Here is a 20,553-nt window from a genome sequence, read left to right on the forward strand (position 1 = left end):
CGCTCGCAGCCGGTTGGCCATCCTGCACTACTCCGCGTGCCTCGACGATGGCACCTGTTTTTCAACAAATAAAGCCAAGATGAAAACCGTGTTCCAACACGATCATTTCAAAAAGAGAGAGAATAGCCTAAGCTTGGGGCTTACCCTTCTCACGACGTGCTGCCACTCATCGAGTCCAGCACTTGTCACCGCCTCAGTAAAAGACGGAATCTCCATCAACATCGTCGTACCAACCAGCCCAGGGTACCCAAGTGTCTCAGGAAAAGCTAGGGGCTCGATGCCCGCCACCTCGATCTCTTGCCAAGTTAAATTTATAATTTCCAAGCAATATTCAAATACGTCATTTTAAATAGCTAAGAAATAGGTATACTTACCACGATCGGCAAATACGCTAGGCTCCTCCGCAGAAACTTCGAGTACTTGAGCTCGGGAAGTTTCCGCTCGCTCCTGCGAGGTCAGTCGTCGTCTCAGCCTCCCTAAACATCGTCCGTGGAAGATGGATGGGAACCACAAAAGCATCACAGAGGCACTCTCGAGCAAACCGCTCACCCAAGTACCACACGGTTCCCATGGACTTCGCTAGAAGTAACCTACTCGAACTCCTAGGTCAGAGAACGTCGGCTACGAAAGCTGGAGCGCCAGTGTAGTTCTCCCAAGGTCTCAGCACTCATTGAAAGGGATACCGGAGGGTCATTCCTATGATAACTATTATTTCAAGAAAATAACAAATAAAAAATCGAAAGCAAGAAAAAATGCTTACACTGTCAAGCTCCACAGCGTTGACACCCTTCCTACAGGTGTCGTAAGAAGACCGCTGGCTCTTCTGCTGAGACACGATCCAGTCTCTAACTATGGGATACTCTCTCGCCATATTCGCAACCTTCTTGGGAGCGAAGCCAGGGAAGTATGAGTATACTCATGCGTGAAAATCAGAAATGATTACCACAATCCTTTATTCCTTTTCAAAATTTCATTTTTTTTCCAAATTCCTATCAAATCAAAATGATGAATTAAATCAAAACGATCCATCGTTTCTATCTCTACTCGGTCTATCAATTCAAATTCAATTCCGAATTCCGAATTTTAATTTCCAATTCAAATCAAGAATTAATAAATCAATTCAAATTCAATTCAAAATTTCGAGTCAAATTCAATTCAAAAATTTGAGTTCAATTCAAATTCAAGTCAAAGTTTCTACTTCAAATCAATTCAAAATTTCAAATTCGATTCAAAATTCAAATTCAAAATTCCAAAATCAATTTCCAATTCAAGATCAAAAATATGGAGCTCAAAAAATTCCAAATTCCAAATTCAAAATGTAACACCCCTACATACCAAGGTGCCTTATCAAGGACCACCCTAGCATGTGAAGCTGCTACCATCTCGGTTGGCCGAGTTTAATATATCAAAAGTAACCATTCAGAAATATTTATTAAAGTATAACCTTTGCACTACGCCAAATCTGGCAATCAATAAGGAGCGTATCATAACAGTTTAATGCATTTAATAACGACACTTAGATTACCGTTTTCCAACTATTTGCGGAAACCTAGACCGCGCTAATAGGAATAACGGTATCCCTCGAAAACCATTGTTATTATAATGTGACAACGGCTCTTAACAAACCGTTGTCAAAAACGTTTAACGGTTTCCAAAAACTCGTTATAGAATCACTCTTATCAACGGTTGTTAGAAAACCGTTACCAGTTTAAGAAAATGGCATTTCGAAAACTGTTACTAAATTAACACCAGGAACAGTTTGTGGTACCCGTTGTTATGTTATAGCTACGGATTTTTTGTAACCGTTATTATTTTCTAATATGAAATAACGGTTTTTCAATTCAACCGTTGTCAGCATTTGACTAGATTTTTCAGTTTGACTACTGCATTCAAAACTTAATCAGAACTTTAATAAATTTTCAATTTGACAAATAATATTAAATTTGACAAAAATAAATCTATAAATATGTCTTCATAATGTTTTAGGTCAAATTCTAAATTATTAAACATTTACTCGATCTTTAATTTATCTCTAAATTTCTCACTAAAAAAAAATATGGCTGGTGTATCGAAGCTATAATCTCATTCTCGTTACGCACAGCCTTTTACTTACATTCTCCATAGTCTTCCGGTTCATTATGATGTGAATGAAAAAGGTTTAAACCCTAATTTTGGGTGGTTGATGCAAATGCTTCATGACTCCGGTTTCACCGCGGCTAAAAAGTGTACCCTGTGTCTACAAACAATTAAGGTTTTGTAGGCTTCGCTTTTATCGTGTTTGACGAACCAACTGGCATGAGAGTTTTCGTCAGGCAAGAAAATTAGGGGCTAGATTTGCGGGGGAACATGCGGGGAAAGAAGACTTATATTCGGATGATAAACAACAAGGCCCTTATTTATGGGTTGCGATCCATCTTGATCATCATCTGCTGAAACATTACAGGAAGCATCACATTCTTGCCACTTTGCCTATGTCATAGGAGAAAGAGGCCATCCCACCTGCGCTTCCCTGTGATAATGAAGGACCGATCTACGACTTGCTCTATACCGAAATTCATGATGAGTATCCTAATACTTCATCAGATTCTAATAATTAAGTCTTTAATTATTATCTGGCATTATAAGTTGTATTTGGATTATGGTGGTTGTTTGAATTAAAGTTTAATTATTTATGTTTTGTGTTATGTTTTTTGTTACCCCATCAACTGGAATTTAGAGACAATATCACCGGAAAAATATCTAACTTTTATTATAATGACTTAGGTTTTTAGGAGTACATTAAAATATTAAGCTAAAGATATTTATCGTGTAAAACAAGCATTGACAAACGTAAAAAAGCAAATGTGTAGTGTGGAATTGAATGGAGGGAGTATGTTTTTTGTTACCCCATCCTCTGGAATTAAGAGACAATATCACCATATATGTCTCTTTCACCTTCACCCTAACCCACATAGTCATTTTCCCATTCAAACGCACTGTCCCCTACTCGGCACTGCGACCTTGGCGGTGTAGAATCGGAAGTAGTAGGAGACGGTTAGATTCATTTCAACCCATAAATATGGGCCTACCCGCTGATTATCGTGATCAAACCAGAGTCTCGAAGAGGCATTGTTATAGAATGACCGCTCAAGTTTGCGAGCATGACGAAAACATTCCCACTCCTCACCCCCGCCAAACTCGATGAGGGCACACCGCCCGAAGCCATCATGTGCATCATTGTCCGGGTAGATAGTTTGAACCAAATTCAATCCGGCTAACCGAATCAAACCTATTAACCAGTCAAGGCTATACGAGAGTATAGCCTTTCCATGCCCGTCTTCTGTATACGGGAGATTGTGAATGATGCACGTAAAGGGTTTAGCGTACATAATTCTACTTGGGGGTCCTGCAAGAGGTTCATATGATTCATCATCATCATCATCATCAGCGGATGAATAATATGAACCACTATAAGTTGATGAACTTGACAATATAATCGATGTTGAAAATTAATGGAGGACTAGCTTTTTTTTTTTTAAAGAGGAAAAATTATAATTCTACTTATAATGAGTTTGGGTTGTATTTGAAACAGTATAATAAGATAATAAGAATTGGAACCGATATAATAAGATTAGAATTGGAAACTTAACAAGTTAAGAATTGGAAAGTGGAAACGGTACAAGTTAAATAAAAATCGGTTAACTCTACCATGTTAAACAAATAAACTTACAATGACTATCCAAAAAACCGTTGTCCAATGTGTAAGAACAAAACGGTTATCAAAAAACCGTTGTCCAATTAGTAAAAACAAAACGGTTATCAAAAAACTGTTTTCCAATGATAAAAAACACAACGGTTGCATTCCATGTAATTTTTGTGATTTGAATAATGCATGCCTTGTAATTTTTACTTTTTCTGATTCAAAGTTGCAGTATTGATTGTTTGACCATATCTATAACATAAAATGATAACGATTCTTTGTTAAGCCGTTATCATATTACATATATCAACAACAGTTGGACAGACCCCATTTTAAAATAAATTGTTTAATTATTTGTGAATTTCCAGTGTTTGTGATTTGACTAATGCATGCCCTGTAATTTTTACTTTTTCTGATTCAAAGTTGCACTATTGATTGGTTGACCATATGTATAACACAAAACGATAACGGTTATTTGTTAAGCCATTATCATATTACATAAATCAACAACGGTTATTTTAATGTCGTTGTCATATTACACCAATAAACAATGATTTTTCTTATACCCGTTGTAAATACAGATCCATTATAAAAATTGAAAAGTTTGTGGTTTTACCAATGCATGCCCTATTATTATTGGCTGTTTAACCATTATTCACTTCATGCATGCATGCACAATTAACACAAGTTTGAATGTAATGTATGGATGGAAATAATCTAATTAATTATAGCTTTATTATACTATAAATAACATCACATTTGCAGTAACAATAAGAATCACTTTATTATTACTAACCTTTGTACTTCAATTTTTAAATAATATACATATCATAATTAAAATGTCGTAGTCTTCATCATCTGCAGTCGCATCTCCTCAGCAATCGGTAACCCGCTATATCAACCCGATTACATGCATTATTCACAATCTCCCAGTAATACGCGATGCTGCTGGGAAGTCAGTTTCTAAGACCCTTACCCCATTGAGGGACATCCTTATTGAGAAGGATTTTTAAAATGTTAAGGCAATCCGCCGACTTGGATTTCTGGTCGTGGGTTTCTTAGATATACTCTGATCGAGTTTCGAGGGGATGGTCTTAAATTTTTTCGCCAAGCAAAATAACTCGCTGCAAGGTATGCATCACGTGAACATCAAAGGGGCAAAAGTGACTTTTATGCCGACGACCGTAAGGATCGTTATGTACACCCTGGGCCTTACTTATGGGTTGCCACTGCTGAGGACGCTCATCTGATGAGAAGGTTCATTTCGTACAGTTTTATTAATGTACCGAAATCATGGAAAGACGAAGAAGTGCCTCATTTTTATCACCGTCTTGATGCCGATGTATTAAGCTTGATTTATAATCAAGTTTATCCTCAGTACCCACCTCCTAGTCAAACTCATGTTAGGGTGTTTAATTAATTTACTTAGTTAGCTTTTTGTTTGTGTGGTTTTTTATTTTTTATTGTGTTTCCTTTTTTTCCCCTTGTTGTACTGTTTTTTTGTTTTGTTTTTGCCATTATATGATATATTCGTTTTAATATATAGTTCTACTCTTTATTACATGCAAATGCTTATTAACATTGATTTTAAATAACTTGCGAATAGACAAATGAATAAAACAATAATAATGATTTAGGTTACATTAATTACAATAACATATAATATAATGACAACGGTAGTGCATAAGAACCGTGTTAGAATATAAATACCTCTAAAAATAAATGGAAATTGGAAGATATTAATAATATAATTATAACGGTTCTTATAAAAACCGTGTTAGATTATGCAATTGCTGAATAACATAGATTTTAAATAACCTCCTTTCTCTCTCTCTCTCTCTCTCTCTCCCTCCCTCTCTCTCTCTCTCTCTCTCTCTCTCTCTCTCTCTCTCTCTCTCTCTCTCTCTCTCTCTCTCTCTCTCTCTCTCTCTCTTATTACTCAAATTATGTCAAGTGGTAGCTCTTCTTCTTCCTATATTTCAACAGAGACATGTAATTGATCAGTTCCGGCAGCATTGCGGACTTCTTGGACTTTGCAAAATCCGGGAAGAAAGTTTCTTACTTGCAAATTCTATAATTGATGTAACTCATATTTGTGCACATTTAGTCCCCGAACTAGCCTCATTCCTATGCTTTCAAGTGCTTATTAGGGTCGTTTCTTATCTTTAGTTCCCTACTTTGCATATTCTTTGAGGTTTTATGTCCTTGGTAGGAGAGGATCGCTAACCTTGCACTTATGGAGCAAAGTAGAGCTAAATGAAGTGCATCTAATGACCAAGCATCAAAGAGGAGATCATTACTAAAGGCCTAAGTGAATAAATGAAGTAGAAATGGGCAATGATGAAGAGCCCCACGACCTCCCATCGATCCCCACGGATCCTTGGGCAGTCAAAGAAGAGGAAGAAGAGCTGATCGAAGATCCGGGCGTCTCAAGCCTTGATCCGGGCATCTCAACCGTCAATCCGGGCGTTCCGAGCCCAGGTCGGGCGTCTCAAGACTTGATCCGGGCGTCTCACCATCAGGTCGAGCGGATCCCTGGGCAGCACGAGTTTGCTTCAATGATGACAATCCGGACGGCTCTCTCTAGGACTTGTAAACCACTAATCATCTTCTTAGGGACTTAATCGTCATTTAAGCCCTTAGTTACCCTAATACTGGTACTTAGTATAAATACCCCATTGTGTTAGGGGATTAACAACCAAGTTTACCAAGTTCTAGTTTAGTATTAATCAAGTTGTAATCACTCATTTCAATATTAATCAAATCTTAATTCCTCTTTAATCCTTCAAGTGTTCTTAGTTTTAGTTGGGTAATTTGAAGACTATTTGGGTTTATTGAAGACTTGACAACTCTTTATCATTCATCAAGTATTCTTCTATTATTATTTGCTTATTATTTGGATCATCCTCAAGTTGGTATAATCCTTTTTACCCTTGCTTAATTATTACTTTACTCATTTACCATGTTTAACTTTACAAATATTATTGACACCTTCATGAGCATATTTACCATAATCATGAGTAAGTAGTCTCCTAGCTAGGGTTAATGGGGGATTAGGGGAACTATAACATGAGGGTAGATTCATACTTAATCTAATATGTTATCATAAGATTGCTTGCTTGTTGTAGTGTTAACCTATGTACATGTTATGCTTGATAAAATGCTTGACTATGAAACCTTGCATTTATACATATCTTATCTATTCAACAAGACTTGTAAGACATAAACTAACTTGAGTCTTGTTAGACCATGCATAGAAGTGAATAGGAAGAAAGTAAGTCGACTTGTAGGTGTTGTACAGTCTTGATCGACTCGGCTCCGGGACACAAATCTTCCTATGAATAGTAAGATATAAACTAACTCGATTCCACTACAACAATAACTTGCTTGCAATTATGTAAACATGTCTGTATGATCACCATCATGAATACCCTATGAACCCATGACACCCTAGTGCTTTCTTTAATTGTTTACATCCCTTTCTATCTTTTTACTTGCTTAATAGTTTAGACACTCATCTCAACCCAAATCAATTTGTGACACCTTAAGACATAGCTACTTGCAATTGACAACTTAATTCAATACCCGTCCTTTGGGATCCGACCTTTACTTACCACTCTACTAAGAGTAGTATGTTTAGTTATAAATATTATTTTGTTTGGTTGACATAGACGACAATGTTTCGAACCACACCAAAAATGGCGCCGTTGCCTGGAACGGTGTTCAATTGAATTGTTATCACTTGTTATCACTTGTTGTTTTAGTTGTGTCTTCCTTGACCTTGGAGAAGTCAAACTCCTCAAGGTAGTTTTAATTTTTTTCTAGTTGTTTGCTTTTTGCATGTCTAGGAGATCAAAAGGTAGACCTTTGTCTATTGATCCCGAAATTGGAAGAACCTTGACCAATCTTAGAAGAACCGCTAGAGGGGCTTCGACAAGTTTGGATATTGGAGAACTTGTGGACATTGATATTGTCTAATCGGATAGTGTTGTGTTTACTGACCCTTGTGCAAGAGAAGAAGAGGAGAACCCAATTCAAAACCAACCACAAAATCAACCCACAATGCCTAAATTTTCATTTCATTCCGTACCAACCGAGGAGAACCTACCAAATGGTACTCCAACACCACCTCACATAACCGGTAATTTCATTGCTAAATCCGCATTCATAGAACTAGTTAAGAGAAGCCAATTTGGAGGGATGCCGAGTGAAGATCCTCATCTACACATGGAGACTTTTTGTGACTATTATGATGCAATCTCTCAAACCGGAGTGACTCAAGACCAAATTCGATGGGTGTTGTTTCCTTTTTCCTTGATCGGAGCCGCAAAGAAATGGTTAAAGAGCCTAGACAAGGCTACCCTTGGAATTGATTCATAGAAGAAGTTAGCACTTGCCTTCTACAAGAAATTCTATCCTCCGGAGAAGACTAACATGTTGAGAGCCCAGATCACCGGGTTCAAGCAAAGGGATGAGGAATCATTATATGAAGCATAGGAGAGATTTAAGGATACTTGTCGCTCTTGTCCACACCATGGACTTAGTGAGTGGTTCCTTGTTCAACAGTTTTGGAATGGCTTATATGAAGACTCACGAAATGTGCTTAATATGGGGTCCAATGGGAGGTTCACCGAGGTTGATGACAACCAAACATGGGCCAAAATCGAAGATATGGCGGTTTATAATTCCCAATATAGTAGGCCACGAAAGGCCACTAGAGGAGGGAAGCATGAGGTGGATTCCATGACACAATTGGGTGCTAAACTAAGTTCTCATATCGATACCATAAACTTGAAGTTTGACAAAGCCATGGCCAAGCTTAATGAAGCTTCCAAATCACCCAAACAACATGTCAATGCTATGGTGGCATCTTCCTCAATCCCAAATGGATTATGTGAGAGTTGTGGAACCTTGGGACATGATCAAAACGAATGTAGGGGAATAAATGAACAAGTAAATACTTTCCAAGCATACAAGAACGACACCCGTTATTCTAACTATTACAATGAGAATACCAAATTCCATCAAAACCTCTCATACAAGAGCCAAAATGTCCAAAATCCTCAACCCCCATACACACTCCCTCCAATGAGAAATCCTACTCAAAGACCATACTACAATCAACCAAATGACCAAGCTTTTGATGTTCAAAAAGCGGTCCTCCAAGTGCAAAAGAGCCAACAAGATTTCTTTGCTCAAATGCAAAGGGATAGTCAAACCAAAGAAACCACCATCAACAATATCCTTGCTCACACCAAAATGTTGGAGACTCAATTATCTCAATTGGCCTCTTCTAGCTCCCAAAGACAAAAGGGACAATTACCTCCCCAAGGTAATCCTCCCATGAGACCATCAATGCTATCCACTTGAGGAGTGGTGCTAGATATGAGGGACCAGAGATGCCGATTGAAGAAGGAATTGTTGAGAAGAATGAAAAGGAAAGTGATGTGATTGAACCACTAAGGAGAAATCCTAAGGTGGTAGAGACAACTACCGATGACTCATCAAAGAAGAGAAATGAAGAGAAGGCTAAAGATATGGATAAAGAGTCTATTGTGATTAGATTTCCATTCCCAAGTCGCCAAGCTAAGCCCATGTTTTATGAGAAACTTGGAAAGTTCATGGAGATTGTGAAGAACTTCGAGGTTTCTATACCATTCACGGAGCTAATCCATCATGTTCCGGCTTATGCAAAGTACATGAAAGATATCCTTACCAAGAAGAATTCCATCTAAAAATTGGAAACCATTGCCTTCACTAAGGTGAGTAGTGCAATTCTACAAGAGAGTTCTCCTCCAAAGCTCAAAGATCCGGGAAGTTTCTCCATTCCATGTACCATTGGTGATACCACAATCAACAAGGCACTATGTTATCTAGGTGCAAGTGTGAGTGCCATACCACACTCGGTATGTGAAAGACTAGGAGTGGGAGAGCTCAAGTGCACCGACATGACCTTACAAATGGCGGATCGTTCAACAAAGAAACCACTAGGGGTATGGGAAGATGTACCCGTAAGAGTTGGGAAATTTTTTATACCGGTGGACTTTGTCATTGTTTATATGGAGGAGGATTCCAACATTCCAATCATTCTAGGAAGACCATTCCTACACACCGCCGGAGCGTTAATCGATGTGAAACATGGAGAGCTCACACTTGAAGTAGGTGATAAGACAACCACTTTCAACCTTGATAAGACTATGAGAGCTCCCAACTTGTTTGAACCATGTTTTATGGTTGATCACTATACTCGGAAGGGTGAGAAGAAGAGAATGGAATCTCCATTCAAAGAACAAGGGAAAGATGGACATCTTAAAGAGAAGGGCAAAGACACACCGCCCAATTGGAAGAAATATATTGATGATGTTGAAATGGCTCTATTCGGATAGCATGGAATTTTTCATAGCAAGAATGTGAGCTTGCAAAGCTCACTCATGACAAGTAAAGATGAAGGCCTCATTGGCCATGATAACAAGGAAGAAAGAGTTTCTCTTTCCAACTCATGATTCACCCTACATAGGAGAGAAAACAAATGAAGTTTATGGTCTATGGGACGATGAATTTGAGGGATTGGTTAATCCCTACATTGGGAATGCTATGACTCTAGACCAAGGCTTGACGAATCCTTGCCAACACTTTGACTCGGATTACAACAATGAAGACAACAAAGTGCAAGGGTCAATGCAAGACCTTTTACCATGAGAATGAACAAGCCTTTGACTACTGTTACAAGGTATTAAGTGGTCGGACTATATTTTTCGGTTACTTTTCGTTAGGAGCACCTAGACCAAAACAATATTTATAACTTCACAAACTACTCTACTATTAGTAAAGAGGTAAGTAAAGGTCGGATCCCAAGGGACGGGTATTGATGTAGGATTTTCGATTGGAAGTAGTAGTGTCTAAGGGTGTCACAATTTGGGTTGAGATAAGAAGATCACTAAACTAAATAACAATGTAAATGAACAAGCAGGATGATTAAGATGAGATGTAAACAATTGATTAAAAGCACTAGGGTGTCATGGGTTCATAGGGGATTCATGGGATTTGATCATACAAACATGTTTTCAACTAGATGCAAGCAAATATTGTTGTGATGAGATCGAGTTAGTGTATATCTTACAATCCCTAGGAAGGTTTGGGTCCCGGAGCCGAATCGATTAGATTGTACAACACCTACAAGTCGACTTAATCCTCCCTATCCAACAATATGCATGGTCTAATGAGACTCGAGTTGGTTTATGTCTTACAAGTCTCGTTGAAAAGATAAGTGATGGGTAAAAAATGCAAGGATTCATAGGCTCACATTTCATCAAACATAACATGTGCATAAGTTGAAATCACAACAAGCAAGCAAATTAATTATGAAAGCATATTAGATTAAGCATGAATCAATCCTCATGTTGGTTTCCCCTAATTCCCCATTAACCCTAGTTAAGGAAACTACTCACTCATTATCAAGTTTAACATGCTAACAAGGTTGTCAATCATATTAACAAAGCAAAACATGATGAATAATAAAGATGATTAACAATAATTAAAAAGAGATTAAGAGAATTATACCTAATGATGATTCCAAAATAATAAGCAAAGAATATTAGAAGTACTTGATGAATGATTGGAAGGTTGTGAATCCTCCGAATAAACCCCAAATAATCTTCAATTACCCAAAATAAATGATGAACAATAGAGAAATGAAGGAAATGAGATTTGTATTAATGCCTAATTAAAAGTTGATTACAAGATTAAAGAGAGATTAGAAGAACATAAATTATATTAAGGATTGATGTCAATCTAATTAGTACAATGGGGTATTTATAGCAGGGATTAGGTACATAAATTAGGGTTACTAAGGGCTTAAATGACGATTCAGACCCTTAAGAAAAGTTGTGGAAATGCTCCTCTTGAAGAAAGATGCGAGTCTCCTTTTTGCTAGTCTTTCAGAAATATGCGCATCCCGAGTAGGATAGGGAGAAGGCGTGTTGTACTGGATGACAATCCGAGCGGCCAAGGGGTCGGGACGAGCGGATTGTGGGGGTTGGACGAGCGGGCTGGAAGGTGGGACGCTCAGATTGTGGAGGTGTTGGACGAGCGGACTGGAAGGAGGGACGCTCAGATTGTGGAGGTTGGGCGAGCGTCTCGATGCTGCGACGGGCGGATTCTAGTTCAGCAAGCTTTTTCTTCTTTTCTACTTCCAACAATCCTCAAGGATCTTGTCGGAGATGCAAGGATCATCTTCATCATTGCCCATTATTTACAAAGGCCTTCTAGTCTTGTCTTCACTTTGATGCTTGGTCATTAGATTCGATCAATTTAGCTCCATTTTGCCATTAAAATGCAAGGTTTGCACTCCTCTCCTACCAAGGAAATAAAACCTCAAAGAATATGCAAAACAAAGGACTAAAGATAGTAAATGAACCAATTATGCACTAAAAAGCATAGGAACGAGGCTAATTCGGGGACTAAATATGCTCAAATATTGGTCACATCAAATATCCCAAACCGAACCTTTGCTCGTCCCGAGTAAAGAGGTGACAAAAACTAGGACCCTTATTTAAACTATCCTACTAATATAACCGATATGAGATAATTAGCGGGTCTCACTCCGCCCCTTCAACTCACAACAAGACAACCATGAGGTAGGAAGCCTTCTTGCAAGGCAAGGTGGGTCTTGCCAAAAATGGCGACACTTCCAAGCATTAAAGCACACAAAATCAAGTAATGGGTGCATCTTCAAAAGAATAACCACTTTCCTCATCTAAGTGGCGGAAATTATCTAAAGGGGAAGCAATTCAAGGGTACACACTCCATTATAGATATGGTTTCTTCAAACTACTAAGCTTAGAAGGATACCGATAAATCACCTCCAAGTTGTGTCAAGCTAGGGTACCTTTGTCCTCAAATGTTAAATGCTTTCGTCAAGAGTAGACTCCCTATGGTGTTAGAAATACTGGAGGATCGCGGAATTCCCCTCCTTGCTTAGACAAGAAGAAGGGTCGTCCCCTCTCTACCATGCACAAAAGTGGATTCGATGGGAAAGGGATCATTTGAATTTGAGTTTCATGTGGGAGTTTGCTTTTTGTTGTTGTTTTTCGCCCCAATTTCTTGTGGCATTTGACTTTTGAGAACTTTTTCTTTTTGCCATTTCTTTTGATGTTTTGACATTTTCAACACTTGACAATTTTTCAACTTTTTCTTGCATTTCTTTTTTGAACATTTTCAAAGCTACCCCATTTGTAGGGAGGGTGCTTATATTTGAAGCTTTAGGAGTCTATTTTTGCTCCTCTTTTCTTTTGATGCAATTTGCAAACTTTTTCTTTCATCTCAATTCTTGAACTCAAATTTTGAGCAATTTTTGTGCCCATTCCCTTTGATGACAAAATGTGGTAGAACATGGATGATGGTAGCATGGTTTCAAGGGTCACCTTGGAATAAACGGTAGCCAAGGAGTTATCACACCACAAGGTACTCTTGACTAGGCCTTAATCCATGGGTCAAAGGATACTAGCATGACACATCCTAGGGTATTTTACAAGCATTCTAATGAGCAAAGTCTTAAGAAGAAAAAGTATCTACAAGGGCCTATATACACTTGTCAAGCTTCCCAAATAGACGCTTTCACAGAATTTTTCCTAAACGCAACTACATGCCATGATGCAACTAACATTTATACATCCTAATGCATATGCTTCTACCAACTAGTATGCCATATAAGCTAAATGCAAGTCCTAAATTCACATTGTTTATACCGTATCAATCAAAATAAAGCCACATAGTCATTAACATAAAGAGGAAAAAGGAGATTGGAAAGATCATACCATGTGGTCTTCAATATCCTCATGTCTCGGATGTGGCGTAGTCAATCAATGTGAAAAAGGATGAACAAACACAATATATACAATATATACAAGACTACACTACAAAGGAAATGAACTTGTTTTTGGATTTTTCAATTTTTCAATTTTTTTTTTTTTTTTTGTATTTTGTTTTAATGAAATTAAAGGAAATATTTTTGTATTTTTCCAAATTTTTAATTTTTTTTTTAATTTTTGTTTTTTAAAAAGGTCAAGTTAGAATTTCCCATCCCCACACTTGTATGGGCATTGTCCTCAATGGTCAATACGATAGGAAAGTATGCAATTTATATGAATATGCATGATTTCTAAACTAAATGCAAACTACACTAAACTACACTACATGATGCATGTGTTTTTGTTATGGTGGAGAGCATAATTTAGATTAGCTTCCAATGCATATGCATAAACTTCCCCAAACCAAAATAGAAACTATTTCTAATGTCAAAAATTTTGGGGAGTTCATGCATATAAAATGCAATGCATGAAACTACAAATTGTCATTTTGGATTTTGAAAGTTGGGAACAATAAAAATGAACACCTTAATGAAGCCAAGGTGTTAGTCCTCTAATGTTGCTAGGACTCCACAAAATGATCAAGATAAAATAAAAACAAGAGAAGTAGACAAACCATAAAGGAGGTGTAAGAATGTAGGAGCCTCCAAAAGTTTGCTAGTCCTCACCCATCGTGTCACCATCATCTTCTTCACTTGAGGCATCATCATCCTCCATGGATGTGGAGTCATGTCCACTCTCACTTTCACTTTCTTGTTCTTCCTCACTTTCCTCTTCTTCTTGAACTTCTTCATCTTCACCTTCTTGGTCACCACTCTCATCAACAACCATCTCCTCTCCACCCGGTCTACCACCACTAGAAGTGCTAGGAAAGAATACCTCCCTATCCGCCCAACTAGGCAAAGGACAAGATGGATCGAGAAGTCCTTGCCTAGCAAGATGTAGGAGGGGCGGATATTGGGCCTTGTAAGCATCAACTCTATCATTATGAGCTTGTTTATGCATTTCCTTCATTAGTAGAGTCAAGTAATCATTTCCCGCCTTGGCATTTTCGGGGTTGAACTCGTGGTATTCAAATGGATAAGGTGGGGTGATAATGAAGGAGGAGGGCTCGGCAACTTCTTCCCCTTTGTGTTGAATAATGTATTCGGTCTCTTCGGAGAGTGGGAGAAGGTAGTTCGGTCTATGAACATTTCAATCGGCAAATTTTGCTAGGCAAGGTGAAGGATCTAGCTTCATTTGTCAACCACCCAAATTTGTTGTCAAAAGTGTCGTTCTTGACCCATTTGAACTTTAGAATCATGGTGGGCAAATCAATAAGATGGCCTCCTTTTACCGGTGTATAAGTGTTATTCTTGTTGAAATCCCGGTTAAAATGCTTAGCTAAATAGGTAACTAATGCTCCATTGGCAATAAAGGCCATGCCTTCTTTGCCACAATCAACATTAAGCCATCGATCAACCAAAAGTCGTAAAGCATTGTATGGCTTAGTAAATTCTCTCCCAATGTTCAAAGCCGACTCAAGAAGGATAAAATCAAGTTTGGTAAGATGGTTTGTACCATTTCTAGCTATCAAAGTATTCCCAATGACCTTATTCCATACTCTAAGGCCCGGATGGTGGACTAAGAGCGCACGACAATCATGAAAACGTGTGAATTTCCTTCCGGAAATTGCCATCCAAAGAGGAGCGGGGTCATACTTGGTAGGCATCTTTGTAAATTTCGCACTATCACTAAGGCCAAATGTCTTACCCATTTCGTCATAAGATAAGCATCTATCAACATTTTCAAGACGAAACTCAATAATGGTTCGGGTCTCCACCTTTGTGACTTTCAAAGAGCTCAAAAAGTCTAAGGTGAGGGAGGAGTATGTCAATTCTAGCATTGTAAATAATTTACTCAACCCCATAGACTCGAAAAAGGTCTTATTTTGCTCAAGGACACCCAATTTTGACAATGCATCTTCACATATGAACTTAGTAGGCATGATAGTTTTCTTAGCAAAGGAAATAAATTTCTTCCTATGGGAGTCGGAAGTGAAGATTACCTCCGGATAGTCGGCTAATTGTTCAATGACCGGAGTGGTAGAAGTAGTAGCTTCCATAGGAGGATTTTGTTCTTGAATCTCCAACCTTGCATCATGGACTACCAATGCCTTTGATGTTTTCTTATCAAGAAGGACTTGTTGCCTCTTAGAAAGGGTCTTCTTTTGGGGTGCCTTCTTTCCACCTTTTGTTCTTGTCATACTCCTTTGCTTAGTTACACCAATGAAAGATTGAAATCTTCAATTTCTAGTAATGTCCAAATCAATTTAGGATAAATAAAAGTTGCCTTGTATCCCAAAAATCGACTCAAAACTTGAAGATTTTGGTGTTTGGATCACTTGTTGATGCTAAAGGAGTGATTAATTTTTGTTTTGAGGAAGTTTGGATTTGATGTGGTTGATTTTGGTTGAGAAAATTTGTTTTTGTTGATGGAAAGGATGAGGGTTTTGGGGTTTTGGGTAGTGTTTGTGTTTTGAAATAATGAAAATGAATGGGAAATGAGGGTTTAAAAGACCCGTTGGTTTTTTAAATGCAGAGGGAGACGAGCGGACCTAGTGTCGGGACGCTCAGATTCTTCAAAAATTGGATTCAGGTAAAGACGCCATGGGACGAGCAGATTGCAAGAAAGACGAGCAGATTCCTTGGCTGAGACGAGCGTCTTTGGCTCAGGACGCTCGGATTCCTTTCCAATGAAAAATCCTAAATTTTAGCAATAGAAAGACGAGCGTCTTTCCTGTTGGACGACCGTCCTGACTAAGACGAGCGGTTTCCTGGCTTGGACGCTCGGATTCTCAGTCAGACCCAAAATATATTTTCTACAGCTTCACAAGACGAGCGTCTTGTGACTTGGACGCTCGGGTTCTTTCACGACGAGCGGATTGTCCCTCGGGCCGCTCGGATTCTTCCTTGACCATACGAATTCAGGTCCATCCGTGGGTGCTTCGTAACCCGTGTCAATTCATTCTTCAATTCTCGTGTTCTTCATTGTAGGGGCACTACAAAGGCATGAATATCATAGGCAATTGCTATCCCCACACTAAGGCAAAGCACTACACATCAATAAACTCATAAGTCCCTCCCTCACTTCTCTCAAAATGATGAAAATCTTGATCAAGGCATAAAAATGTAAATCCAAAGATGACAAAAATGCAATACAATAATTGAAATGCAAGTTAGGGAGTTAGAATATTTACAAATGGTGGTTTAGGGAGGACTCCACCAAACTCTCATCCACTGTGAGATGTCAAGGGGGCATGTTCAAGGTGTTGTTGATGTTACTCAACACCTTGAAGAAGTAGTCGAAAGCTTGCTCATTATCATGATAATGATCCTCAATAGACCTTCGCACTTGTTGTTCTCCATGATGGTCTTGGGTCATAGCATTACCAATATAGGGATTGAATATCCCTTCGAACTCATCATCCCAAAGACCGCATACTTCGTCTACTTGATCACTAAAAATGTCTTGAGTTGATAAAGACAACTCTCCTTCATTCTTGTCTTGGCCAATAAGGCCTTCTTCTTCACTTGTCATGGGTGAGCTTTTCAAGCTCTCATTGTTGAAATTTCCTTGCTCTTTTGATGGAGCATCATCCACTTTCGTTTTCCATTGAAATTCCAACTTCTTCCTATCATCTTTCCGGCTATAATGATCAACCATAAAACATGGCTCATGCAATCGGGGAGCTTCCATAGTCTTGTCAAGATTGAAAGTTATGGTTTTATCTCCCACTTCAAGGGTGAGCTTTCCATGCTTCACATCGATCACCGCTACCGCGGTGTGCAAGAATGGTCTTCCTAAGATAATAGGAATGTTGGAGTCTTCTTCCATGTCAACAATAATGAAATCCACCGGGATGAAGAATTTTCCAATTCTCACGGGAACATCTTCCCATACCCCTAAAGGTGTCTTTGTTGATCTATCCGCCATTTGAAGCGTGATGTTGGTGCATTTGAGTTCTCCCATTCCTAGCCTCTTGCTAACCGAATATGGCATGACACTAACACTTGCCCCAAGGTCACATAATGCTTTGTTGATTGTAGTGTCACCAATAATGCATGGAATGGAGAAACTTCCCGGATCCTTGAGCTTTGGAGGTGAAGTCACTTGAAGAATAGCACTACTTACTTTAGTGAAAGCAATAGTCTCAAGCTTCCGGATTGATTTCTTCTTTGTAAGAATATCCTTCATATACTTTGCATAGGCCGGTACGTGATTGATTAATTCCGTGAATGGAATAGAGACTTCTAAATTCTTCACAATCTCCATGAATTTTCCAAGTTGGTCATCAAACTTAGGCTTAGCTTGACGACTTGGAAAAGGAAGTCTAATCACAATGGGTTCCTTCTCTTTGACCTTTTCTTCATTCTTCTTTGAAACTTCTTGATTGTTGGATTCTTCTTCCCTAGAGTTTTGCACAACTCTTTCCTTGTCACTCGTCTCCACAATGTCATCCTCAACTTACTTCTTTGGCTCTTCATATCTTGTACCACTCCTCAAGTGGATGGCACTAACCGATTCATGTCTTGGGGGATTACTTTGAGGTGGTAATTGCCCCTTTTGTCTTTGAGAGCTCGAAGATGCTAATTGAGTCATTTGGGATTCCAACATTTTTGTGTGGGCTAGGATGTTGTTGATGGTGATGTCTTTTGTTTGGCTATCTTTTCGCATTTGAGTGAAAATTTCTTGTTGATTCTTTTGCATTTGGAGGACCGCTTTTTGAACATCAAAACCTTGGTCATTTTGTTGATTGTATGGAGTTTGATTTTGGTAACCTTGGTTTTGGTTGTAAAAGGGTCTTTGATTTTGGTTTCTCATTGGAGGTGGGGTGTATGTTGGTTGAGGGTTTTGAACATTTTGCTTTTTGTATGAGCGACATGGATGGAATTTGGTATTTTCATTGTAATAGTTAGAATAAGAGGTACCACTCTTGTATGCTTGAAAAGCATTCGCTTGCTCACTTGTTCCCCTAAGTTCACTTTGGTCATGTCCCAAAGTTCCACAATTCTCACATATTCCACTTGGAATTGATGAAGATGCCACCATGGCATTAACATGTTGCTTTGGTGATTTTGAGGCTTCTTCAAGTTTAGCCATAGCCTTCTCAAACTTCAAGTTGATGGTATCAATATGAGCACTAAGTTGAGCACCCAATTGAGTAATAGAGTCCACATCATGCTTTCCTTCTCTAGCAGCCTTGCGAGGTCTACTATATTGTGAGTTATGGACCGCCATTTCCTCAATCTTGTTCCAAGTTTGATTATCGTCAATTTCGGTGAACATACCATTTGATCCCATGTTGAGAATGTTTCGGGAGTCTTCATAAAGACCATTCCAAAATTGTTGTACCAAGATCCACTCGCTAAGTCCATGATGAGGACATGAGCGACAAGTTCCTTTGAATCGCTCCCAAGCTTCATACAAAGATTCTTCGTCCCTTTGCTTAAAACCCGTGATTTGAGCTCATAGCATGTTAGTCTTTTCCGGAGGGTAGAAATTTTTGTAGAAAGTGAGAGCCAACTTCTTCCAAGAGTCGATTCCAAGAGTAGCCTTATCAAGGCTTTTTAACCATTGTTTTGCGGTACCAATTAGAGAAAAAGGAAATAAGACCCATCGAATTTGGTCTTGAGTTACTCCGGTTTGTGAAATTGCATCGCAATAGTCACAAAAAGTCTACATGTGAGAATGAGGGTCTTCAGTAGGCATCCCCCCCAAATTGGATTCTTTCGACTAATTGGATAAATGCGGATTTTGCAATGAAATTTCTGGTCAAGTGTTGTGGTGTGGGAGTACCATTGGGTAGGTTCTCCTCGGTTGGTACGGAATATGATGAAAACTTAGGCATTGTGGGTTGATTTCGTGGTTGATTTTGTGTTGGGTTCTCCTCACCTTCTCTTGCAAAAGGGTTGATGAACTCAATAGTATTTGGTTGAATATCTACAACCTCACCAATACCTCTCAAAGTATTGCTAGCAAGTCTTCTATTGGTTGTCAAAGTTCTCTCAATTTCGTGATCAATGGGTAACAAGTTACCTTGTGATCTTTTAGACATGCAAAATATCAAACAACTCGAAAATAATTAGAACAAATCATGAGGAGTTTTACTTCCCTAAGGTAAAGAAAGACACAACTAATAACAATCAAAGAAAATCAAATCAAGTTAACACCGTCCCCGGCAACGGCGCCATTTTTGGTCGGACTATATTTTTCGGTTACTTGTCGTTAGGAGCACTTAGACCAAAACAATATTTATAACTTCACAAACTACTCTACTATTAGTAAAGAGGTAAGTAAAGGTCGGATCCCAAGGGACGAGTATTGATGTAGGATTTTCGATTGCAAGTAGTGGTGTCTAAGGGTGTCACAATTTGGGTTGAGATAAGAAGATCACTAAACTAAATAACAATGTAAATGAACAAGCAAGATGATTAAGATGAAATGTAAACAATTGATTAAAAGCACTAGGGTATCATGGGTTTATAGGGGATTCATGGGATTTGATCATACAAACATGTTTTCAACTAGATGCAAGCAATTATTGTGGTGATGGGATCGAGTTAGTGTATATCTTACAATCCCTAGGAAGGTTTGGGTCTCGAAGCCGAATCGATTAGATTGTACAACACCTACAAGTCAACTTAATCCTCCTTATCCAACAATATGCATGGTCTAATGAGACTCGAGTTGGTTTATGTCTTACAAGTCTCATTGAAAAGATAAGTGATGGGTAAAAAATGCAAGGATTCATAGGCTCGCATTTCATCAAACATAACATGTGCATAAGTCGAAATCACAACAAGCAAGAAAATTAATTATGAAAGCATATTAGATTAAGCATGAATCAATCTCCATGTTGCTTTCCCCTAATTCCTCATTAACCCTAGTTAAGGAAACTACTCACTCATTATCAAGTTTAACATGCTAACAAGGTTGTCAATCATATTAACAAAGCAAAACATGATG

The 20,553-nt window shown here is 38.5% G+C and overlaps 2 non-coding genes across 2 annotated transcripts; one reads left to right on the forward strand and one right to left on the reverse strand.

Annotated features, from left to right (window-relative positions):
* Positions 1–8,113: 8,113 nt before the first annotated feature.
* Positions 8,114–8,220, reverse strand: LOC141625105 (small nucleolar RNA R71). The gene has a single exon (XR_012534901.1). It is a non-coding gene; the product is annotated as a small nucleolar RNA R71 (small nucleolar RNA).
* Positions 8,221–18,955: 10,735 nt separating this feature from the next.
* LOC141624831 (small nucleolar RNA R71) lies at positions 18,956–19,062 on the forward strand. The gene has a single exon (XR_012534635.1). It is a non-coding gene; the product is annotated as a small nucleolar RNA R71 (small nucleolar RNA).
* The last annotated feature ends 1,491 nt before the right edge of the window (positions 19,063–20,553 follow it).

This window comes from Silene latifolia, chromosome X (assembly GCF_048544455.1).
Source record: "Silene latifolia isolate original U9 population chromosome X, ASM4854445v1, whole genome shotgun sequence".
NCBI lineage: Eukaryota > Viridiplantae > Streptophyta > Magnoliopsida > Caryophyllales > Caryophyllaceae > Silene > Silene latifolia.